Source organism: Ammospiza nelsoni, chromosome 7, assembly GCF_027579445.1.
Source record: "Ammospiza nelsoni isolate bAmmNel1 chromosome 7, bAmmNel1.pri, whole genome shotgun sequence".
In the NCBI taxonomy this organism is placed as follows: Eukaryota; Metazoa; Chordata; class Aves; order Passeriformes; family Passerellidae; genus Ammospiza; species Ammospiza nelsoni.
The window spans coordinates 39635812-39660663 of record NC_080639.1 but is presented as its reverse complement, the minus strand read 5'-3'; the positions used below and the strand labels follow the sequence as shown (position 1 = coordinate 39660663).

Genomic DNA, 24852 nt, shown 5'->3' with positions numbered 1-24852 from the left:
TTCCGTTACCCCGAGCCCGAGCCCGAACCCGAGCCGAAATCCGAAACGGAACCGGAACCGGAACCCGAGCCCAAACCCGACCGCAGCCAGAGGCCGCGCCCGCCATGTCCCCGCGGCGCCGGCAGGGGGCGCTGGGCGGGGCGGCGGGCGGAAGTGACGCTCGGCCATTGCCGGTGCGGGCGCTGCCCCGCCCGCGCTCCTTTGTCAGCGGAGCCGCCGCCGCCCGCGGCCGCCCCCGGCCCCGCCGGCCCGAGCGGGGCAGCGCCGCAGCACGGCCCGCGCCGCCAGCTCCCTACGGCTCCGTCCCGCCCCGTCGCGCCGGCCCAGCGGGTGAGTCCGTGCTGCCGCAGCCGGTCGGTTCCGCCGCCGGGAGGGTTGGCGGGGGCGGCGCCGCGGGGTCCCTGTCCGGGCGGGGGGCGCACAAAGGCCCCGCGGCGCCGCGGCCGCGCTCGGGGGGCGCAGCATGGCCGCGGTGCCGCGCGGCGGGCAGCGCTGCGGCTCCCCTGCTGCCTGCTCTCATCAACGTGCGGTGCTTTGGCCGGGCGCAGCTAATTTCCCTGGCCGAGGCCGCCGTGCGGCTGCGGGAGCTCCCTGTGGGTGTGCTGCCGCTGCCCGCGGCGGTGCGCTGGAAGCCCGAGCTTTAATGGGCATAGCAGAGGTACGGGCCAAAGTCCCTGGTGCCGGTCGTTGCTAAAGGGGCTGCTGCCGCGGCCAGAGCCGCCGGAGCGGGTCCTGAGCCCGGCGCTGCCCTGGGTTCCGCGGGCAGGAGGGGCTCGCTGCTGCCGGGGCTCTGCCTGCACGGGGAGCACGGCCCGGGGCACGCAGCCGCTCTCAGCCCGCCCGGGGCTCCGGGGACACGAGGGGCAGGAGGGGCCGGCTCCTGCCGGGGCTCTGCCCTCACGGCCCGGGGCACGCAGCCGCTCTCAGCCCGCTCAGGTGTGCGTGCTGACCTGGCGGCTCTGAACCCACATGCTGCTCTGTGAAACCTGGGCCGTGAAGCTAGGAGGGGAGGCTGCTCAGGCAGTCCTTCCAACTCTGTCTATTAAAAGCGTTAAAAGAACTTCAGTTTCTCGCAGTACTTTTACATGAATTCAAATGAAACCACTTTGTTTTCCAGTGATTGAGAGAGCAGCTCAGCTTCATCAGGTTCTCCAAGAGCTGGGGTTCATGTAGGTGTGCTGGAGGCACCAGTGCCTCAGGATGGGGTTACTGATGGGCACTTCCAGGTTCTGGACTGAGCTGCAGAACTGGCACGTTTGTACAAAACCGTGTTTTACAACGGATGCATTGAGTTCTCAGAAGAGAACAGATTCTTTTTCCAAATCTCGTGTGTTTTTATGGTCTGCATTGAAGCCCAGCTTCTCCTTGAAGAAGACTCCTGTGGCTATAGCAGTTAGCTGTGGGCAATGACAAGTCTATTTTTAAACTTTCGCTTTTCTTTTGTTTCCTGTAATATGATCTTTGCTGTGATCCTTATACTCATCTTCAGAGGGACGGTTGTGACCTGGAATGCAGCAGGCACTTTGCAAATACTCTCGGAGGTCTGTCCTTGAAGGGCTGGAGCTGTTTGAAGAGTGCTGGGGTGCCTTGCAGTTGAAATGGGAAAGCTGGAGTCCTGGCTGTGGAGAGCTCTCAAGTGCACGGCTGGGCCCTTTGATGGCCGAAACCCTTTTTTTTTGGAGGAGGAGGTGTTAGAGATCTGTTTTAAGGGAACAAAAAGTTCCTGTATGCCCTGTGCTCTCCCCAGGAGGTGTTAAGTGTGTGCAGTGGTTTCAGAGGTTTGCCTTCCCTCGGGATTTGTTTGCTGGGATAAGACCTGCATTCCTCTGTTTCAGGGGGCCATGTGTGCTCCTTGCCCAGTGGCACAGGACTTTGGAGTGGTTCCTGACTGGAACCCTTTGCCTCTTTGTCTCCTCACACTGAGTGAGAGGTGTGTTTTGTTCTGTCTTCATTTTGGGACAAACTTTTAGTTCACACCTCAGCCTCCTCAGTTTGTAAATAATCAGCTCTTACAGGCCTAAATCATGGTTAGGACGGAATTATATCAGGTCGAGCTGTTATTTAAACAAAACAACTTGAGGGGAGAAAAAGTCCCTTTGTATGTTTTTGCTTTTAAGTCTTATAATGTGTTTCAAAGTTTCAAGCTGGGGAAGGGAAATCCTGCTGACCTGGTGCTGATATACACTGCCCAGGAACCATTGTTATATGTTTTTTTATTATTTATTAGGAGATAAATTTAGAAAATTGTTTATTAGAAAAGTATCTTAGTTGCAGAGCTGTCAAGTTTGTTGCCTCGTGTTTATATTCTGTAGAGAATAGGATGGCTCTGTTAGTTACTGACAAAATTGGTGAAAACCCAGATAGTGCGTGCAGAGGTTCAGCCTTGCCCTCCATGGATACCACTGAGAAAGTGATTTTGGGCATATTGTGTTCCTGGAGCTTGCAATTCAACATGCTTTGAGACGTGAGAATTTTATTCTATGCCTCAGTGGCTGAATATTTGATATTCTGGTGGTTGTTCACGCTCTTCTCTTAGCACGTATGAAGTTGGTTGCATTCTTTCTGCTGAGGTGACCTGCTGAAGATCACCTCTATCACCGAGTAGAACGATCCTTTTGCAGGAGAATGCTAGTGTGTGGAGGAGCTGAGGGGAAAGGGGAGGGCTAAATATAGCCATTTCCTGCAGAACTTATCTGCTTGTGAGGCTGGCCTTCCAAATGGAACTGGAGTCTTCCAAGCCCTCGGTGAGGGTAGGAAGAGAACATGGGCGGGGGAAAGAACACCCGTGGGGTGTTGTGAGTGGGTTGTGTTTGTGGTTTTTGTTTTTTCCAGCCAGCTGGTACTCTGAAGTCATGCTTAAATTTAATGAAAGCCCGATGCTAAAATAGGATCTAGGGACAGCCGTTGTGAAATAATTAGGCACCCGTTCAGCCCTTCTTGTCCCTGCCAAAAAAAAGCTTCTTGAATTCATTTAAATTCTTGGTATTGGAACTCTCAATTGGGCATCTTGATACCTGCTCTAGTGTGTATAAACAGGTTGAAAACTTGTCCCACTCAGCTGTGCATCTGTCAGGAGCTGCAGCACCTGACAGAACACGGGTGATTGCCGAGTGCCTCTGTGTGTGATGATTGAGGGGTATCACAGAGCTGGGTGGCAGGCTGGCCTCAGCCAGGGTGTGCACGTGGCTCAGGGGATGGATTAGTTCCTTTAGGACCTGAGGGTAGTCAGCTCTGAGAGTTTAAGAGCATCTTAGCTACAGAGATACCACGTGCTATTGAGATCCTCATCTTTTGAGCACTGCTGTGCACAAGTTCTGTGGCCACATGTTGTGAGTATATGGCATTTATATCCTGTACATATCTGTAAAAAACAGGAATGGTGGCGTTTTCTGGCGATGTTGGAAAGCTGAATTCACATGTGTTTGAAAACTGTTCTGGGATCACGAATTCATCAAATGTTGTTGACTACAAAATGTAAGGAATTCCATGGAAATGCTTTCAAGGAATTCCTTTTTTTCCCCACTGTGTTTGCAGCCGAAACATGGTTTTGGAGTAATGCTTTCAAAAGCGTAGAAGTACAGTCCAATAACAGTAAGTGGTTGTAGTGCTGTAGTTTTCTGTGTTACGTTGGACCGTGAGTTTGCGCCTGAGCCAGTCTCAGGTGCTGGTAATCCCCTCCTTAACGTGTGGTCTTCTGGAATTGTGTGTGTACAGTGCCGCAGGTTCCTGTTTCAGAGTGAGCTGCATCTCTGGGTTGAGGTTGTTCAGAACACACTCCCAAATTTCTGCTCTGGTGAGATCCGCAGAGAACGAGCTGCAGTATGAAGCAGCACTGGAGCACACCTTTGCCATGAGGTGCATGGGTGCTGTTTCCTGGAAGGAGCGTGAGCAGTGTGCCCGTGCTCCAGCGCAGGAAGCGCGCAGCTCTTCCTGTGTGTGGGAGAAAGCAGCAGTGCGGTTCCAGTGCCCGTTTCTCTGCTGCCAGTTGACGTGCTGCCGTTCCCTGGAAGGCCAGAGCCATCACGATCCAGGGGCTGGGTCGGTGTGGCAGGCGGTGCAGGTCCCTCTCGTGCTGTGCTCCTGCCCTCATGCAGTGCCTCGCCGTGCTGGCAGCGTGCTGGGGCTTCTCGGGCACAGGGTTCTGCCAGCGCTGCTGGAACGTGCCTTGCCTGCCTTGTGCCACCAGCTCTGAAACACCTCTCAGCCCCCCAGATCAAGGTCCCTTATCCCAAGGGATGGACTTCTGTTTGATTACAAAGGCATTGTAAGTCCCTAAGCAATTGGGGTAATCAATATTCTTCAGCCCTGCAGTTTCTGCAAGCTTGAGACCTGTTTTAGCTTTACAGGACATTGGCTCAGCCTGGTTTTGCAAGGCTAGGTGAGGTGGTGTGTAAATAAACTGACTTGCTGAGGGGAGGAATGCTTGAAAGGAAATACTATAGAGATCTTAAAGTCACAATTGATGTGAGTAATTGGGAAGGGATGGTGTTAGGTAATCCCTTATTATGCAAGAAATGGGGAATACTGGATTTAATCAATTGTCAGCAGCTTTAAAGTTAAAACCAATAGTTTTTGTGTGGTGCCTGTTTAAACTGTAGACTGATTGCAGTGGGATATTCAGGAGCCTTATTCTTCTTTTGAGGAACAGTTGAATCTGTTGGTAGGCCTTTGAGGGACCAGAACATGCAGTGATTCAGGTGCGGCTTTGGGCTTGGGAATTTACCTTCGACTGGGAGGTGTGGGGTTGGAATGGGAGGAGCGTGGAAGAGTGACCCTTTTATGCTGTGTCCTTGTGCTCTTTCCTGAGCATCTGCTCCTGCCGTCTTGTGGAGTCAGCTTATTGCTGGTTAGGGCTGTGTGTTGTTCCTCCCTTTGCTGTGCAGAGGCGGTTCAGTGGCTCTCACCCCAGAAGTCCTGTTGTCACTGCATCCCCCCTTCTGAAACACTCCTGGAGGGTCACACCAAGTCACTGTTCCCTGCCTATGATGATGGAAAGATGGGTCTGAAAGTGTCTGGAGCCTGTTGTAGAGTAACTCCAGTCTGCTTTAGGGAAAGGAAGGCTTTGGCTTTGTTAAGAAAAGCTTATTAAAACCAAGACCTCCATTTTGGTGATTGTCCAAGGCTGCCTTTGGAGTAATTTCTGTTGTCTGAAATAACCAAGATGGAGATAGAAATTGTGAGGGGGAACACCAAAAGCTGTTATCTGGGCCTTTTTACAGAAGATGTGTTGCTGCAGCACTTAACCTTCTGTCCTGTGTGCCTGGAAGGTTCCTTCTCAGCATGCTGAAGCTGGCCATCCTGTTGGATGGAAGCTGGTAGGAGGAGTTGTTCCTTGTCTTGCAGAGCAGTCGTAGCGAGCTGCGCTCGCTGGAGGTCGGGGCTTTGTTGTTCTGACTGCAGCCCTTCCCTGCGCTAATGAGCTGCAGAGGAGAGGCCAGCAAACACCGCGTGTAATTGCAGGTGGGCTGTTTTCCTGGCCAGGCTGCCGGGACAGCGGAGCGGGCTGGCAGCCTCGCCAGCCGGGATAGCTCCCGGCCTGCAAGTGGCTTCCCTTTGAAGTCCTGGAAGGTGCTGAGCCCTGCTTTCAGGAGCCCGTGTGCCCCAGCAGGCCCCTCCAGCCCTCCCCCGAGCGGCTCGGGGTTCCTGGCCCGGTGCTTCGAGGGCGCTTGGGGCTGTGCTTGCGCAAACCTTTTCACTGGCTGCTAATGGCAGGGGAGTGAGTAGTCCTGCTGCTCCTTCTCCCTGTGCTGTTCTTTATCCTGTTCTGGCGTCTCTGGCCGTGAGATACACTGGATAAGGCATTCATTTGGTTCAAGCTTAGTCTGCCTCTGCCAGGTTATTTGTAACCCAGTTAATTCCCAGGTATTTTTCTTGTGCTGGTGCTAAGGAGGGGTTTCTGCGGCCATGAGCGGCTGAGCAGATGCAGAGCACTGTGAGCTGCCTGGCAGTGTTTGTGAAGGCCGGTGCCTTGCTTGGGTGCGCCATGGGGGTGTTTGGTGTGCTCTGCTCCCCAGGGAGAGACCTGCGGGTCTCCTTGCTGCTGGCCCGCTCTTGGCTCTGGCTGTGACGCCAGCCCGTGCTCGGACACGCGTTTGTGGGGTCCCACACGCCTGCCTGCCCTCCCTTGTCTGCAGGACGGTGACGGCAGTGGCCAGCCTGTCCCCGAGCTGCCCCACACGGAGCCAGAGCTGCCCGCGCTGCCCAGCCCGCCGGCGCGGGTGTGCCCTGTGCTGTCAGGGGCTGTGCAACGCCAGGTAGAGGAGATAGATGAGAGTGAGATCTCCCTAGGAACAAATGTAAAATTAAACAAAATGTCTGTTTGTATTAGTCAGCCCAAACCAGACGGTGCTATTTAGGGCTCTCCATTGCAATAAACTTGTCTCTTGTATTTGTGTGGGAGGACTGCAACAATTAAAGTAATTTTCAGACTGAATTTTAAAAGTGAAAACAAAATGAAAAGGTAATGGTTTGGTTTAAGAGAATATCAATTGTATCATATTATGTTATAATACTCTTATTATGTTAGAGAAGAGATAAGTGATACGCTGCACGTCGGTTATTGGTAAAAGCTGTGTCCATGCTGCGGGTCCGCACTGCACATTAAAACTCTTCTTGACTTCATAAGGAGTAATTTTATTTTTTTTAATCCATTTAATTGCAGCCCTCACTGCTGCTGGAGAGTAAACTGCTTGCTGCAGCTGCAGTTGTGGGTAGCAGTCTGCTAAAACATCGACTTTGATGGCATGGGCTGGGCAAATCCCAGGCTGGAGTGATAAACAACATAGAGAATAAAAATTTTCCATTCTCCAGAAGTTGCTGAATAGAACTTAAAGACTAACTGGCAATAAAGATAGAGATATAAAAGTATGTGCACAGGATGATGTGGAATCTGAGTGGAACCAGTGGGGAAAAAAGAGGAAAAAAAGGACAATTCCAGCTGATTTCAGGATCAGGAGGATGATTTGGCAGCGGAGTTTGTGGCAGTCAATCTTGTAGGATCAGACTGTGTTCTACTTCTCATTTTCTGTTGTCAGAGCAAAAACATGTACAACTTGTAGTGCACCAGTCTGAGTGTTAAACTCTCCTTAGGAGTGGAATTACAATAAGTTGTGCATTAAAAAAAAAGGCTATTTTTAATTTGACTTGTAAATACAGGCTCAAGTTAAATGATAAGAAAGAGCATTTGAGATGTACCCTTAGCGCATGAAAAAAATACTGATCCCTGTGAATTAAAAAAAACCTACCACCAAACAGAGGGGTGTGTTCTCTTGGGGATTGTGATTACAATAGAAAAAGAAATGCTTTTAAAAAGTAGGAAATTCTTTTCTGGATGTGCATTCTTACGTATTGAGCATTGATCTAAGTATTTTATTCCACTTGACCTTTATTTTTGGACTGAGTTGCAAAACCTGTCTAGATCCTGAGTCTGAATGAAATGATGATGATGAAAAGTGCCATGCAAACACTTTTTTTACTCCAGCCGTGTTCCTTCTTAGGGGTGGCTAGGTGTGTATGTGGTGTGGGACCATCTCTGCTTATCTCTGCGCTCGGGAGCTGTCCTCCCTGCCAGAGGGAGCCCAGGGTCTCACTTTGATGTCTTGTTCCTCTCCCTTTAGCTCAGTAGGGCAGCGCTTTGTGCCCAGACCAGCTCGCAAACGCCCGTCTGTGAGAGCAGAGGTGCATCTTTGTGGTTGGGATCAAGGTTAAACCCTTTGAGTCTTGGCTGTCCTCCAGCTTCTTTGCATAATTTGAACCCGTCTCTGTCCAGAAAGAAGCATTCAAGTTATTTCAAGTCACTGGGATAGAGGAAAAGCTGTACCTCAGAGGCTGCTCAGCAAGGTGGGCTGTGCTGCCCCACCTCAGGTCCCCAGGCCGTGTGCTGTGGTGGCGTGGCTGGGACGTGGCTGCTGCCTTCCTTGGCCTTTCCTCTGTGTCTGTTCTCCTGGGTCCTGCCCTTGAGCCTGTGCACTTCTTCAGTTCTTCAGCAACTCCTTGGCATGGCTTTTGCTCTCCCACATTAGCTGGTTGTCAGTTGGGCCTTTACAAATGTGCCAGAAATGCCACGTAGACACTTTTGTGTGTGTTTGTGGACCTGGCATGTTTGCATCAACCTCCAGTGGAGAATAATCTGAGTAACATGTCCCAGCTTGCTGAAACAATAGGGTGTTTTTTCTGTCTTGGTGTAGGTATTTTACACATTTGTAAGACTAGTGTCATACCCCTAAAGCAAACCTGGGCATGGTTGTTCTGCAAAACCTGTTCTAAAATCTGAACCTGTTTATTCCCTTCCCTCCAAACAGCTTCCTTATGACACAAGTAATATTTTGACAAATGAGTGAATCAATATGTTCCTAAATTATGGAAATAAAAACCTAAACACCATCAGAAGTCTGAAAGAAATATGTTATTTCCGTGCCTGATGCAAAAGTGGCATGTTTCAATGACTGGAAAAGTCCTTGACTTCATCTTTTTGGTTGGGATTTGATCCTGGACGTTGTTTAGACATTCAAAGAAAATATGTATTGGACTTTCATGTGGAACAGTGTCCAGGATTTTGAGGGAACTTTGACTTGTTTCTCCACTAGGAGAGCCAGAATGCCATGCAGTGAGGAGCCAGAACAGCAAACTGGATTTTGAAGCTCAGTTTTCTTACACAGTTCCTGGCATCTCTGGTGGGGAATTGGTGTTCCTGAGGCTGCAGTGCAGTTTTATGCCTTCTGTAACAAAGGATCTGGGAGGAGTAAAACCTACTTTATTTCCAGTCTGGGGATTTGTAAAACTTTGACATGCAGCCCAATTATAATTATGTTGGTTTAGTTCCCAAAGTGGACGCTCTTTATTCTAAAAGAAGCCCTACTGTGTGCAACCAGGAGCATTGAAGGCCCTGAAGTGTTAGTGTTTGAATGGTTTTGGCTTAGCTTTAAAATAAATATCTACTGGATATGGAGCTCTGGGGAGCGGACTAAAGCAAATGGAAAAGGTGAATTAACTGGAAGCTGTTCCGCAAGGCTGGGTCCATAGAGCCGCCTCACAGCACGCAGCGGCAGATGGAGGCAGGAGAAAGGCATTTTGAGCCTGATGTGAAGTAGGTGCAATTCAGAGGCCGCTGTTCCTCTGCACGGGGTTCTGTCACCATTGCTCTTGCTCTGCAGCATCAGTCCTGTGTGGCCCCAGCAAGTTCCCGTGACAGCCTGCGCTGCTCCTGTGAGGAACAGTGAGAACCGTTCCTGGCAGCTTTGGAAAGTCTGCCGTGTTTGTCTCCTGGGACTTGATGGCTCTTTTGAGACCTGAGTGAGAACATCAACAGGTTCCCTCCTTGAAGACAGAGATTCGCAGTTTTCCTGTCTGTGATGGAAATCTGGAAAGAGGAGCATGTACCCTTCTTAAGGGGTGTGTGTGCCACTGGGTGACTGGGCAAAACAAATTGGCAAATCCTTGTTTTCCTGGGGAGGGAAGGAGCCTCACGCAGAGCTTTTGGCTGCCTCCTGGTAGGAATTCACATGCCTGTGAGCTGAAAGTGGCCCTGGCTCTGGGGCTGCAAGGTCTATGGGGTGAAGAGCTGCTGTGCTGGCAGTGAAGGTGGTTTCTGCTGTAGGAGAGTTCTGGAGAACCAAGATGGTGTTTGGCCCCCATTGCAGGTACAAGTAACTAGGGGTGCAGTGTGAAACAGGGGCACTCAGGGACACTGTGGCACTCCATCAGAGGAGGGGATGGCAGAGGGCCAGGCATGTGGCCCGGTGTCTCTGGCAGAGTGTTACTGCTGTCAGCTGACAAGTGGTGCTGTTCACCTCTGCACATGCTTCTCGTCCTGAGAGTGTGGATGAAACAGTGCCTGGAAACGTGTCAGTGGGGCCTAGGGTGGGCTGCCTTGCTCTGGTGACCACAGCTCACTGTCATTGTGGCAAGGTCCTTGCTGGCAAGTCAGGAGAAGTGTGATGGCAAAGGGTTGCTGTGTCTGCCTTGGGATGGCCTTGCCTGAGAAGCTGCCAGGGGCACTGTGACCCTGTCTCACAGGCTGGGACTGTGGTTTTGCAGCTGTTCCTTGTGGGCAGTGCCCGGGCTCTGCTCCGGCTGTGGGGCTGGAGAGCACAGCCCTTTGTCCCTGCGCTGCTGGGACCCTCCTTGGGCGGATTCGGGGTGCCCCGAGGGGCACGGCTCACCCAGCCCAGCCTGAGTGGGCCTAGACGAGGTTTGTTCTGAGCTGCTGCCCAGTGTGGACACCAAGGGACGTGAACCAGACCAAAGTCACAAACAGCAGTGACCCGCAGCCTGCAAATGAAGCCTCTGAGGGGTCAGTGTGCCAGCAGTGGGAAAGGATACCAAATGTGGGGCTTTTTCTCCAAGTTCTGAAATAGTCTTCCAAAAATCTTTGGGCTTTTTGACATGATTGATCTTGTTTCAGTTCCACAGGTGTGTTGGGTTGTATGTGAAAAAGGGTTTCTTCTGAACTTGAGTTCATAAAGGCATGTAATTAAAAAATGAATGTTGGACGAGCCAGAAGCACTTGCATGTCATAATTGTCTGAAAGACGCCTGTGAGTGTGTTAGCCGACAGCTTGGTGCAGCTTGCAGGTTTTACCCAAATTGTGCTTAGGACCACAGCTGGAGGAAAAAAGTGCTTAATGTGTTACCTTCTTTTTGGGAGATGATTATGGGTCTTGAGTAGCTACTGTGTCAAGAAGCAAACCAAGGCCAAAGAAAGAGGCTTGTATGGCCAATATGAGTTAGAGCTGAGCATGGAGGTGGGGTTTCTGGTGTAATAGTTGGTCAGTTTCTTAGACACCAAGGAAATATTTGAGTATCTGATCTTACAGGGAGATTCTGTTGATTCTCTGATCTTGAAAGGCTACTTTCTTACAAAACAAACAAACAAACAAAAAACCCTTGAAGAGCGTGTCTTCTCTGTTGAAGTAACTTAAAATGTTTAAATACAGTAAAGGAACATAGTAAATATTTTCCATATAAAACATGCAAAAAAAAAAAGCATCTGATTTAATTCTGAATTATGAACTAGCAAGCTAAAACTTAGACTAAATTAGACTTTGAACAAATCTTTTTGGAAAGATTTGAGGAATTCATGAGGTTTTCATTGCTGAGCTGACTCTTCCCTGAAAGTTGTGAAGAAACAGATGGCACCTTTGGGGTTGTGTGTCTGGAGTATAAAAGTTAAAATTACTTTAAATGGCTGAACTGTTTTGGGTTTACTTTAATTTGTATTTTTGTTTACTTGTTTTTCATGAAACCCCACAGTAAATACTAAATAAAGTTTGTTAAATGCTCAGCCCAGCTGCATCATGAGGAGGGTTTAGAGAGTGGTTAAACACTCCCTCCCATCTAACAGGTCAGAGATCTCTGAGGGTGTTTGTCCTGGCAGTGTGTGGGCTGGTGGGGCCGTGCCCAGGGGCGCCCAAAGGCAGCACAGCAGAGCCAGGGGCTGGGAGCAGCACAGCAGAGCCAGGGGCTGGGTCAGCCTGGGAGCAGCACAGCAGAGCCAGGGGCTGGGACCAGCCTGGGAGCAGCACAGCAGAGCCAGGGGCTGGGACTAGCCTGGGAGCAGCACAGCAGAGCCAGGGGCTGGGAGCAGCACAGCAGAGCCAGGGGCTGGGTCAGCCCGGGAGCAGCACAGCAGAGCCAGGGGCTGGGTCAGCCCGGGAGCAGCACAGCAGAGCCAGGGGCTGGGTCAGCCCGGGAGCAGCACAGCAGAGCCAGGGGCTGGGACCAGCCTGGGAGCAGCACAGCAGAGCCAGGGGCTGGGACTCGGTCTGGGAGCAGCACAGCAGAGCCAGGGGCTGGGTCAGCCTGGGAGCAGCACAGCAGAGCCAGGGGCTGGGACTCGGCCCGGGAGCAGCACAGCAGAGCCAGGGGCTGGGACTCGGTCTGGGAGCAGCACAGCAGAGCCAGGGGCTGGGACTCGGTCTGGGAGCAGCACAGCAGAGCCAGGGGCTGGGACCAGCCCGGGAGCAGCACAGCAGAGCCAGGGGCTGGGACTCGGTCTGGGAGCAGCACAGCAGAGCCAGGGGCTGGGACTCGGCCCGGGAGCAGCACAGCAGAGCCAGGGCCTGGGACTCGGCCCGGGAGCAGCACAGCAGAGCCAGGGGCTGGGTCAGCCCGGGAGCAGCACAGCAGAGCCAGGGGCTGGGACTCGGTCTGGGAGCAGCACAGCAGAGCCAGGGGCTGGGACTCGGTCTGGGAGCAGCACAGCAGAGCCAGGGGCTGGGACTCGGCCCGGGAGCAGCACAGCAGAGCCAGGGCCTGGGACTCGGCCCGGGAGCAGCACAGCAGAGCCAGGGGCTGGGTCAGCCCGGGAGCAGCACAGCAGAGCCAGGGGCTGGGACCAGCCTGGGAGCAGCACAGCAGAGCCAGGGGCTGGGACCAGCCCGGGAGCAGCACAGCAGAGCCAGGGGCTGGGACTCGGTCTGGGAGCAGCACAGCAGAGCCAGGGGCTGGGACTCGGCCCGGGAGCAGCACAGCAGAGCCAGGGCCTGGGACTCGGCCCGGGAGCAGCACAGCAGAGCCAGGGGCTGGGTCAGCCCGGGAGCAGCACAGCAGAGCCAGGGGCTGGGACTCGGTCTGGGAGCAGCACAGCAGAGCCAGGGGCTGGGACTCGGTCTGGGAGCAGCACAGCAGAGCCAGGGGCTGGGACTCGGCCCGGGAGCAGCACAGCAGAGCCAGGGCCTGGGACTCGGCCCGGGAGCAGCACAGCAGAGCCAGGGGCTGGGTCAGCCCGGGAGCAGCACAGCAGAGCCAGGGGCTGGGACCAGCCTGGGAGCAGCACAGCAGAGCCAGGGGCTGGGACTCGGCCCGGGAGCAGCACAGCAGAGCCAGGGGCTGGGACTCAGGGTGCCCCTGTCTGCCCTGCCCAGGTCACCCTGACAGGCTCACCGTGCTGGCCTGGGCTGGGTCAGCCTGGGAGCTGCAGCTCCGGTGTCCTTGGGCTGGTAAGGGGGCCTGACTTGCAAAAGGCCTTGATAATTCTTCTTACAGAATTAGCAGTCAGGCCGCTGTAAGCCTGTTCTCCAACTAAAATAAACATTAAAGTATTGTGTTTATAACAGTGAAGAATCAAAACAAATGTATTCTTCTCCATAAAAAAATGGGGACCTGAGTTTCTGAGTGTTGGAATAGAGGGATGGAGAGGGAAATGGTCTTTAAAGACTATTTAGTTAGTCTTACCAAGATGTTCATTTGTCTTCAACAACAATTAAACCCTTCTTACAAAAGAACAAAAATAAGTACAAAATCAGATCTAAAATTGGTTATTTAAGTTGTTCTCAACTTCCTGACTTAAATCACCTTGATCAACTTGGAAGCATTTAACGCCACACCAAAACCTGAAATGAATATTCCACCCATACCAATGTTAAATGCAGTTTTGAAAATTTCAGGTAACCAGGTAAAATTCCAAGTGTGTGGATTGTGGGGAAATTTTTTGTTTTGTTTGTTAAACTTTGAATTTTGAATCATTATGGTCACATAATCACTTGGTTGGGTTTATTTTTCATTTCTGTAGCTGTTTTTTCCCTGGTAGTAGTCCCAAGAAAGTTCCACCCCAAGTACATCCCTGCCCAAGTGGAGTGAAATGCTCCCAGTGGTGCTGAAGGCAGTGAGTGTGGTGCTCCTTGCTGGGCGCAGCCTGTGCAGCCTGGCTGGATTTTCGGGTGGCCAGGGGGTTGCTTTCTCCCAGGGAGCCGTGCAGACCTGCAGAGAGCTCTGGCTTGTCCAGCCCTCCCTAGAATTGCTGGTTTGGCAACTCTGCCCCTGGGAGGTTTACCACAGAATCATTTTGAAGCTGTTTGATTTCTCTGTAGCCCTGCTGTGGGAACTCGGTGTTTTTGGGGTTTTTCTGTGGCTTGTTCTGCCTGCTCCAAGCTGGTGCTGCTGGTAGCTCTGTCACGGTGCAGTGACATCTCAGGCTTTTGCAGGGCTGACAGCAGAGCTGTTCAAACATCTCTCACCCTCTCCTCCTCACTGGTGGCAGGTGGGCTGATGCTGTGCTGTTTGGTCAAATACAGACCATGGAGCAGAGCCTCTGCTTGGGGTTTGTGTTCCCAGCAGTTTGCAGACAGGACCTGCCTTGTGCTCCAGGCTTACCTGTGGTGCTGAGAGGAGCCTGCCTGCCCCGGGGTGTGTGGAGGTGGGACAGTGGCAGGGCTCCAGAGCACTGAGTGCTGCAGGGACATAGGGGGTTTATTGCTGGTCAGGGAGGTAATGTGCAGTTGCAGGTCCAAAAATAGGTGTCTCTGAACAGAGGAGTCATCTCTTAGCAAAGTTCTTGGCTAAAACTCAGTTGTTAGTAGTAGGGTTGCTTGCAGCAGTGTGTTTGTATCAGTAGCTCAGTGTTGACTGGTGTCTAGCAACCCTTGTCTTCCCCAAATTATCACTTTCAGGAGCTTGGAGTGAGTGGAAATGATCGTGGTGTTAAGAATGGGAACAGAAAAAGAGACAAGATCGAAGTGCTTTTCTTGGTTAAGTAGTTCAGTGGTGTAACTTGTGTAGGTAGCTGCAGTTCAGTTTCCTGCGTGGTCATGCAATGGGTATTGGGAGAATGCTGCTGCAGTGCTCTTGGGGTTCAGGGAAGTGCTAGGCAGAGCAGATTTTGTTTGACTGCATAAATATCTCTTAATGAGAAACAAACCCGACCAATAACCAAGTTCACACAATAGCGACTCACTGGCTTTAGCTTCAAAGTCTGCTTGCCCAGGTTGTGATTATCTTTGCTCTGGGAAGCCATAGGGATTGTTAGATGATCTGTCCTGAAAATGGTGAGAGGGACAACGCGGGAAGTCCTTGCCATCAGCCCTCAGTGGGAAAGCTCTGGTACAAAGGAACTCGGTCTCGTCCGTGTTTGTGCTGAATGTTCCCAAAGGGCTGTGCACATCAGTAGGGGTGACTTCTGTTTTTACCAGCTCATACTGTCAAGTGAGTTCATATTATTCAGTCAGTTCTGGGGGTTTTGGAGATGATTTAGTAATTTTTTTTTTTCAGCCTACTGTCAGAAAAATAATGTATTAAAAGCATTGGTAGAGAATTTGTTTATTCAGCTCAGATCTGCTTGTTTGCTGGCACTGCTCAGCTTCCTTTGGAGTGCCTGGCTGCTGCAGGGCAGGCTGGGGACCCGCAGAGAGGGGACAGGGGCTGGGCGGGCCAAGTGTCATTGCTGCTGAGTACTATTGCTGTGAGTTAATCCTGCTTTTCAGAGGGAAATGGCTAATATGTGAGTAGGTGCCTTGTGAACAAGCAACAGCTGGGTGCAAAGCAAAAATCTGCTAAAACATGACTAATTTCTGAGTGTTGCACAGAGTTTCTGTCTGTATTCAGCAGCAAATTACCATTTTGAGCTTATGCTGCTGTTGCTTCACTGGAGGTGGCATGAGCTGTGTGTTTGAACTGATGGTCATTGCTATGAGACTGTCAAAGCATTGGTACAATGTGAGGTTGGCTCTCTGTCGTTCCACTTGCAACACGATCGATTCCGTTCAACGAGAACTATTTTAATTGGGTTCCACTCTGTGTTATGTTAAAACTCTGATGCTAGGCACAGAAACCCGTGACACTTGTTTTGTTTGTTCCTGAAAACATACACTTCACTCTGCTTTGGCCATTCAAATTGGTTTTGCATGATTGTCAGCTGGAAATAATGCTGCGATTGGCAGCAGCATGGCAGCTTCCTGCAGCCCGGACCAGCAGTGGGGTAACTGCTCCAAGGGGGCTGGGAAATGGGAATTCCTGCTCCGAGAGCATTGGTTGCTTAGCAGGCAGCACAGCAGCGTGGCCTCGGGGCAGGGCTGTCCCAGCACCCCGGCTGGCCTTGGCGGGCAGCTGGGGACATGGAGCTGTGTGCCAGTGGCGGAGAGGGGCACGGCGGAGCTGGGCTGCTCTGGAGAGCATCTCGGCCACCCTGGGGACATGGAGCCGTGTGCCAGTGGCGGAGAGGGGCACGGCGGAGCTGGGCTGCTCTGGAGATCATCTCGGCCTGGCCCTGCTGTCCCCGAGCACTGAGCTGGCCTTGGCGGGCAGCTGGGGACATGGAGCTGTGTGCCAGTGGCGGAGAGGGGCACGGTGGAGCTGGGCTGCTCTGGAGAGCATCTCGGCCACCCTGGGGACATGGAGCTGTGTGCCATCGGAGGAGAGGGGCACGGCGGAGCTGGGCTGCTCTGGAGAGCATCTCGGCCACCCTGGCCTGGCCCTGCTGTCCCCAATCACCAGCTGGGCTGGGGCAGCTGTGGGTGAGGCCGGGAGCACCAGCAGCCGCGGGGCAGAGGGAGAGCAGAGCTCGGGTGCTGAGCCTGGCGTGTGTAACTGCAGTGGGATGGCTGGTTAGAAAATAACCAGTAGTCATGACTTCTGTTAATTAACTACTAAGAGTTAAATAAATGTTGTTGGAAAAACTAGTCTGTGTTTATTTGGCACGTCTCTCTCCAGCCGAGGCTGGTGCTAGTTGGTACACGCTCCACTGCTGAGCCTGTCTGCAGCGTGGTTTTATGTTTTCCATCTGTATTGATTTTCATGATTCATTGACCATGATCTAAGCAAAAAGCACACTTAAATGACACTGGAGACAGCTGTCTGTTAAAGTAGGACCTTTGTGTAGTCTGAAATGGCGCCAGGTTTTTCTTCCATTACTTTATCAAGTAACACACAAAAGTAATATTCTTTGTTTAATTTCCTTTTCTAGGTCACTGGTATGTCACCTCTCTTTTGTGCAAGCAGCAGACGGTACATTCTTACTCTAAACTTTCCTATCGGTTTTGCTCCTGTTATTTTTCTGATAATCATTTGAGGTTATTCTGAAATGAAACATTGTGTTGGGGAGGCTCTGTGAAGGAATCAGTTCTCCCTGTGGAGCTGTTTGGAAGGTACATGTGGGAAGTTCAGATAAAAGCAGAAACGTATAAAGCTTTGGAAGCTGATGTGTAGCTTTTTTCAGTTATAATCTGTCTCTCTCTGTATGGCAGGCTGAAGTTCCAGATGTTGTTTTGGCTTGGAGATAGTGGATAGGGGAAAAATAAGCATTCTAATGTTAACAGAGTCAGCCTGTCTGGATCTGAGCTGACAGGAAGAGGGAGAGATAAAACCTTCATTAATGGTGTGAGCAGTGCTGAGGAGCCCGGGCTGTCCCTGGAAAGCAGTCCTGGGCTGGCAGTGCCCCATGCCAGCTGTGGGGCCACCACCGTGGCACTGAGCTCTGCCTTCAGCGGGGCAGCGGGCTTGCTTCGGGTGTGCGTCCCCCTTCTCCTGGTACAAGTTAATTCTTACCCCTCCTGGCATCCTGCTTGCCCTCAGCAGCTGCCTCGGGGTTTGGGGGATGCAGAGCTGAGGGGCTGTTGGTCAAACGTGCTTTTGGGGTCAGGTGGCTCTATGGCTCTTACTGCGTTGGGCCTCTGTCTTGGAGCACCAGTGGGTTTTCTGAAGCTTGTCCCTGCCCGGAGCTCCATTTATTGGGAGTTGCAGAGTGGTTTGGACATCTGTAAGCTGGATTTCTTCTGGAGGAGACTAGGCTGGTGTATGGCAAATGTGCTCTGTCCTGAAACGTGGGCGTCAAGTTCTCAGCCTCTGCTGGGCAGCTTGGAGCCATGTGTGGTAGCACCTTCCAGTGAGGGGACCCAGGTCAATCCACTCTGAAGTAAGAGTGCTGAAATGCATGTTAGGAGTACATGTGGTGGCCAGAAAAGGGATTTCCTGGATTAGTCCATAGGTTATATGTATAATACTCTATCAATTTTCTCTGTTATATTAAAGGCATGAATATACTGTGTCCTGTGTCTCTTTCATACCTGTTTGTCCTGTCAGGCTTATTTCCAAAATGTATGAGCAGATTATTTTTAATTAATCACTGAAGTTCTGCTGACTTCCTCCTTAATCTTTGCTTTTTCCCCTCTTTCATTACTGAGTCTAGGCAGTAGCAGTTTCTGGTCAGTGGCCCATCCCCATCTTTCCCACTGTGGTGTGGAGTCCTTTGGGGCTTTCTGGCCTCAGAGAGCAGCTCTGGTGAGAATGCTCACTCCACTTGCCTCAGTGCTGTAAAGCTAGAAGGGAATAATGCTGGCACTGACTCATCTGAGGGACACAGGAGCTGAGCTGCTGCAGTCCTCCTGGTAGATGAGGTCTTGGCTGTTTGCTGCTTACAGCTGGGATAAGCTTGTCCTCACCAGTTTGTGTAAGTTACTGGAACCAGGGTGCGAGGGAGCAGGGGGAGCTGCTGTGTGTTGGTGTAGCACAGTAAGGGATCCTTGGAACGTGTTCAGTGTTGGCCAGCTGGACGTGTGTGCCAGCATAGGCCAGGACTGCAATGGTTTAACCCTTTTTGGCCTTGTTTTTGTCTCAGAAGTGGGAATACACGCCTGGAGCTGGCTGCCTGACCAGCTGTGATCGTGTATGCATTACCTGATGTCCCAGAAATGCCATCCTTAGAAATCCCACTGGACTGGGATGGGCAGGGCATGTCAGAATAAAGGGCCTGTTGCATGTTCGGTGCAGGAAGATGCAGAAAGGGAATCTGGGTGTGGGAGACTGCTCTGCCTACCTTTGTGCTGCTCACATTCCTCACTCGGGCCCGCAGGCAGCAGTGGGGTGTCTTGCTCATGTGGTTCATGACTCAAGCCAAGCCCAGATGTTTTCATGCCTGGTCTGGCCTATTTTCTGAGAATAATTTTGGATGCCTCAGTCCATTTTATTGTGGTTTTCTTAGTGTCTAGTCCAGCTGAAGTTCAGATGGTTCCTGGCCTAACTGCATGCTCACAGGCAGACATGGCAGCTTCTGCTTTCTCTCTGCAGCTGTGTTCCTGCTAACTGCAGAGCACTCACAATTAGAGCTGTGCTGGTGAGAACCTGGGGTAGAGTTTTGCTGCTGCTTTTTGAATGGAAAGCTTTAGACCATGAAACCCAGAAGAGTCTGTCTTGTGGCCAGAAGATGAGTGAAAATGCTGAAGGTTTCTGTGAAGTCAGATCTGGCCTTGTTCACCAACCTGGCTTTCCATTTCCACTGAGCAGTGAGTGATAGGGACACGGAAACCTTTTTGTTCTGACTGTTGGTCCTTTCCTTCAGCATTATCTGGCTGACAGATTGATGACAGTTACTATCCAGAGTATCCAAAATTTATTTCCTCATGCCTTTGACAGTGCTTTAGTGCTTCTTGACCCTTTGTAGGAACAGTTTGTATAGCAGGTTGTTTGTGGGAAGTACATTTACTCCTTTAACTTGAGTTTTCCACTGAGGAAAATGGTTTGATGTTGTTTGAAAAAGAGTGGGATGGTCTGTGTGTGAGCAGGAGCTGCCTTGTGTGCTATTCAGAATGATCTCTTCCTCCATCACAGCCCATGGGTGAGGAGGGCTGTTGGCCCAAAGCATGTTTGGGTGCTGACTGTGTTCAGGAGCAGTTGCTGAAGGTGGGCTTTGACTCAGTGTCCTCAGTGTGTCACATTCCCAGTCGTGGCTGGGTGCTCTGTGTGGAGATGTGGGACCTTGGAAATAGCCACTGGGTATGTGTCATGAGCTCCCTGGAATGGTGAGAGTGGCCTTGTTCCCAGCTGCTGATAGGTGTGGTGCAGAGCTCCACAGCCAGGTTGGTCCCAAAGGAGAGCTCTGGCTCTCATTGTGCTTCACATCTGCAGCTCTGTGTGTGTGTGTGAGGTCAGCCTTGGGAGTTTAGCTTTAAATAGGGATGAGACTGGCTGCTTTTGGCTTCTGCAGCAATTAAACCAAAACCCTGTATGAATCCATGGAATGGTTTTCAGAAGATCTGTGAGTACAGTCAGGTTTGGCAAGGCCATGTGAGATGTATGAGTTTGACAGCATACAGCTAAATAGGTGGAAAGGGAATACTTTAAACAGCTCTGGAAAGAAGAGTCAGAATTGTGTATAATTGTGACACATTTGGTGTTTGGAGAGGTGACCAGGTGCCTGATAACTGGACTGAGGGATGCATAGCAGGCAGGGATGGACATCATTTGGGACGGTGATGGGGAGCTCCTGTACCAGGGGGAACACAGGGTTTGCCTGAGAGCTCAGAGTAGACACAGCTGTAACAGCAGCTGAGGAATGCCAGGACAAAGTGATTTGTGAAGTTCTGGAGCTGTTTTAGGCCTGAATGTTAGAGGGATCAGTATCCCAGGTGAGACTGCCACAGGTAAGATGCGAGTGGAACAGAGACCTTTGTGGAGGTTGGGGTACCTTGTGAAGCCTCAGATGAGAAAGGGGGACAGTTTGCAGGATGCCTTGAGGGAGAGGATCATGGTGGAGGGAGAGAACTGGGTAAAGCTGAGAACTGCAGCACTGAGGGTAATGTTGCTGATGTGGGAAGAACAGAAATACCACTGGAAGGTTCAAGATGGAGAAAAGCCTGAGCTGGTCTCACGGTACTGTCTTCAAGCCAGCTTTGGGTTGCATTCCCCTTGCCAGTGAGTGCCCCTCACTGTTGTTGCTGGGTTTCACGAGGCTCTGTACACCCCTGCTGCTGGGTGTTCCGTCTGAGCAGCTGGGAGAGGGGAGCCTGAGGAGCACCAGGGCCAGAGCAGCACCTGCTTTGTTTGTAGCTTGGATTTAAGAACAGAATCATGTGGCTCCCGCCTGTCCAAACAGGCAAGACCAAACTGTAGAACAGTACTGCTAAAATTATGGGGTGGTCTAGTATAATCTCTGAAGATTTGATTTTCTTATGCAGCAAGGTGTTTCCTTCTTCTTGGGATTGCTAATCACATTCAGTTTTCTGGACTCCAGAGTAATGGTTAATGAAATGCTCTGCTGAGAGGAAATGCTTTTTCATGACATGTGCCTATGGAGTGTCAGGAGCTGCTCTTCTCAGTCCGATTGCTCTATAAATGTTGGTTAATTTTCTTTGGCTGGCTGAGGCTAGGAGCAGTTGAGCTGTAAGTGGGGTGCAGAATGAATACCTGACTTTGCCATGTCCCTTAACCTTTCTGACTTTGTAGCAGCCCATCACTCCTGAAGAATGCTGCTCTAATGCCAGTTTAATCCCCCAGCAGTGAGCTGGAGGTGTGAAGCCAGGCTCTCTTGTCTCTCCTCAGTACCCCTGCCATGTGCTGTGTTCCTCTGTGCCTTTCCTGCCTCAGGTTTATAGATTTACGTATATACACAAATAAAAATATGTATATGTCTATAGTATTTCCAGCTTTGATGGGTCTGTGTTAACTAGTGGATGTGTTTGCTGAGTCATGCTACCATTGTGTTATTCTGACAGTGCAATGAAATGGATTTAAAAAAAAAAAAGTTTTGGCTAATTTTTGTTAAAATACTCCCAGCTGTACTCAGGGTAGGGTGCTTGGGCTAAAGGGCAGAAGTAGAATATTCTGGCGGTGATGACGCTGTGAAAATAACTCTGGAGGTGCAGGATTACCCAGGGTAAATCTGTGAAATCTCTCTGGGATTATTGATGTGCAAATGAGGGTCCTCGCTGGAGTGAAATATCAGCACAGCTGAGGGGTCACCTGGGGAGTGAGGGAGCGCCTTGACCTCAGCCGGGGTTTGGCTCTGAATGATTGGCCTGATAGCGTCAGGGACTGCGAATAAAAAGCATTTGCACTTCTCTAGGTCCCTGCATGTGTGAAAACCCTGAGACTGCTGCTTAATTAATGCGTTTGTAGGAACTAGCCGACGTAGTTATCTTGCAGCAGGGTGTGCCCCAGTGAGAGATGGTCTCTAAAGGTGCACATCATCAGACCCAGGCTTCTCTGCAACCCAGAATAAAGAAATGAGTTTTTAAAATTTGTGTAAAGAAAAACTGGGAAAAGCAGGAAAAAAACCGCAGCTTTTTTTTTTTTTTAAGGGAAAAAATAGGACTTTTGTTGGTGATAACCAAGCCAAAGATTTGTTTTTGGAAATGTTTGTTTTGGTTGGCTGGAGTGTTCTGCAGAAACTCTGAGCAGGCAAGCTCTGTAATATTTAACCAGTTACTAAAAAGCATTTGAAAATGATTAGCAGTCAGTGATCTCATTGGGGCTGTGAGTTCCTTGCAGAGATTGTGGCGCAGCTCTGGGGCAGAGCGACGTTTGTTTGCAGAGCAGGGGGTGCTGCAGGCCCTGCGGTTCCTCGGGGCTGGCGCTGGCCGTGGCCGTGTCCCAATGGCGCCGTGTCCTGGGGACGGGAGCCGTGTCCCGGTGGCACTGGGGACGGGAGCTGTGTTTGTATGTGAAATGTGTGAGAAGCCACAGTAATTCATCTGAGTGTCTTGAGCACACAGATACCTGTGCACACCTGGTTGGTGTGAGGTGAAACTGAACCTGAGCATTTCCCTGAGCAGCTCACGGGCCTACAAACCCCCCGTGTTCATTGCCTGTACAACAAGGAAATGTGTGTAGCATAATAAAATAACACCTTTGTTTGTATGTGAAATGTGTGAGAAGCCACAGTAATTCATCTGAGTGTCTTGAGCAGATACCTGTGCGCGCCTGGTTCGTGTGAGGTGAAACTCGAGCATTTCCCTGAGCATTCCCCTGAGCAGCTCCCGGGCCTACAAACCCCCCGTGCTCATTGTGTGCTGCCTCGTGCCCATGTGGAGCTGCACACCTCGCTGTGCAGGTGCCCCCGGTGGTGCCGTGATGAGTGAGCCACAGCCAGGGATTGGTGAAGGAGGGTTTTCAAGCGATGCTGCTGAGCATGGGCTCTGCAGGGGAAGGCTGTTCCACAGGGCAATGCTAATCCTTGGCAACTGCCTCCTGGTGAATTTATTTACCCTGCAAAGCAACAAATGATATGGAAAGATACACGTGTGTCTTCAAAGGCACTGGGAAGAAGTTGCAGATCAATTTTAAAGTGTCTGTGCTTGCTTCATTGTTTGAGTAAGCCCGTTGTCAGTGGGTTGCCCAAGACCCCTGTACTGATGCAATACCTACACACAGCCTGAGCTTTTACACTGGGGCAAATGCTTTCTGCCTCCTGCAGCCGCTGGGAGGTTCTGCTGCCCACATGGAATCTCTGAATGGTTTGTGTTGGAAAAGCCCTCTATGATCATGAAGTCAGATCATTCTTCCAGCAGTGGCAAGGACGCTGTTAACCCAGTGTGCCACATCTGCACAACTTCTAAATCCCTCCAGGGATGGGGACTCCACCACTGCCCTGGACAGTGCCAGGCAGCCTGTGCCAAGGCTGGACAACCCTTTCTGTGAAGGAATTTTCCCCATTATGCAACCTGAACCTCCGCTGGTACAGCTTGATGCTGTTTTCTCTTGTCCTGTCCCTGTTCCCTGGGAGCAGGCTGTTTTTATTTCTAAATGACGCTCATGCTTTGCTGCCTTTTCTTTTTCTTACAAGAACCAAGGGATTGGCTCTTCGTGAATGTGTCAGAGTTACTGACTAGGAGAAACTTCCAGGACACTTTGCACTGTGTAGTTGCCTTTCGTGTCGTGTTTTCATTCTTACTCAGCAGTGCTGCGATTTTACTTTGTACATGAGTACAGAAGAGCCAGTATCCCATCCTTCACTCTTTCTGTATTGTGGTCACTCAAATCTGAGGCGTTTGGTCTTTCTGGGTGGCACTTTGACACATTTTTGGAGCTGCAAAGCATGGATGTGTGCCTTGTGCATTTGCAGGTGGGTACCAAATGGAGTTGGTGGCTGGTTTCCATCTTCTGAATTCTGGCAACCAGGTTTAGACCATAAGAAAGGGCTGCCCAAGGTTGTCGCTCTCTGATGCAAGGAATGCCTTTGTGGGGCTGCTTGGGGGCTGCACCTCCTTTGTGTGAGATTCAATTAAGGAGCAAGCTGTGAATTATTGCCTTTAAATGCACATTTCTCCTTCTGAAGACACAGCTGTGGATGAATTCAGCTCGTGTGTGGCTGTTGTGGATGGCACAAGTGTGATCCAGTATTATGGATGTTTTCTTTTGATAGGAATCTGGTGAGGTACATGCAAAATATGTACAGCCCTTGGGCTCTTGGCTGGGGGCCACTGGGTCTGTCAGCGATATCTGGGTGCTTCTGATCTCATCTGGAAAGTCTGAGTGCTCTCATGTTCATGTTCCCATGTCTGTGTCATATGGAGATGAAATGCAGCCTGAGGTTCCTGAGCTAATGGCTCAGTGTCTGCTGTGGTCTGTGCTCAGTGCTGGCTCCGGGGACTCCAGGCCACTTCCCAGCCGCCAGTGCCTGCAGGCTCCTTGTGGTGGTTCAGGTAGTCTGGACTGGTTCTTCTCTGCCCTCTGGCTTCTTGCAGCTGCTGTCCCGACAGCCCCAGCACAGGGCTTCAGCCCACGTTGCTGTAAGGCCACACAGGAATGATTTGGCAGGACACAGTTTTCTTAGGAGGAAAGGAGAGAGCAATATTAGCTGTGAAAGTGGAACAGGCACTGGGGTTTCAGGGTGGATTTTGCACTGTTGGGACTTTATGACTACAGAGCATAAGGATTCTATAGACGCTGTTACCTGAACCAGTTATGTGTTATATTGGGTGTCTTCACCAAACATCTGCTGGCTGGATCCCTGCGTTGGGATCCCTGCCCATGTTCCCAATGCCCTCTAGCGGCTCATGCTGCTGTGCTGCGGTTCCATAGGGCACGGCCTGCAGCTCAAATCAAATGGCAAAAGGAAAACACCTTTTGTGTATTTTTGCTGGTTGCCTGTTAATTCCTCTTCATTTATCTGGGTTAAATCCCAGCTCTTCCCTTGGGAAAAAAGTTCTTGTGAATTCAGGTACCAGATTGTAACTGGACATCTCATGGATCTTTAAATCCACAGCAATTTTCTGTGGGTTTTTATTAAATAATGTTTTGTTCCTTACATTAAAATGTATATTTTCTTTCTCTCTAAACAAGCAGTAACTGGAAGGGGTGTGCTTGCTGGTGTCACTAGAACCAGACTTTGGTGCTTATGTACGTCCCTTAATTTCTTTGAAAAAGTAAT

General features: G+C 50.8%; 1 protein-coding gene across 2 annotated transcripts in view; it reads left to right on the top strand.

Moving 5' to 3' along the window:
* Positions 1–216: 216 nt before the first annotated feature.
* The window catches only part of ACVR1 (activin A receptor type 1), a 46021-nt gene continuing 21385 nt past the window's right edge, over positions 217–24852 (top strand). For both annotated transcript variants that reach the window (XR_009418777.1, XM_059475897.1), the window contains exon 1: positions 217–330. The gene's annotated coding sequence lies outside the window, so the exon portion shown is untranslated. The remainder of the gene's footprint in view (positions 331–24852) is intronic.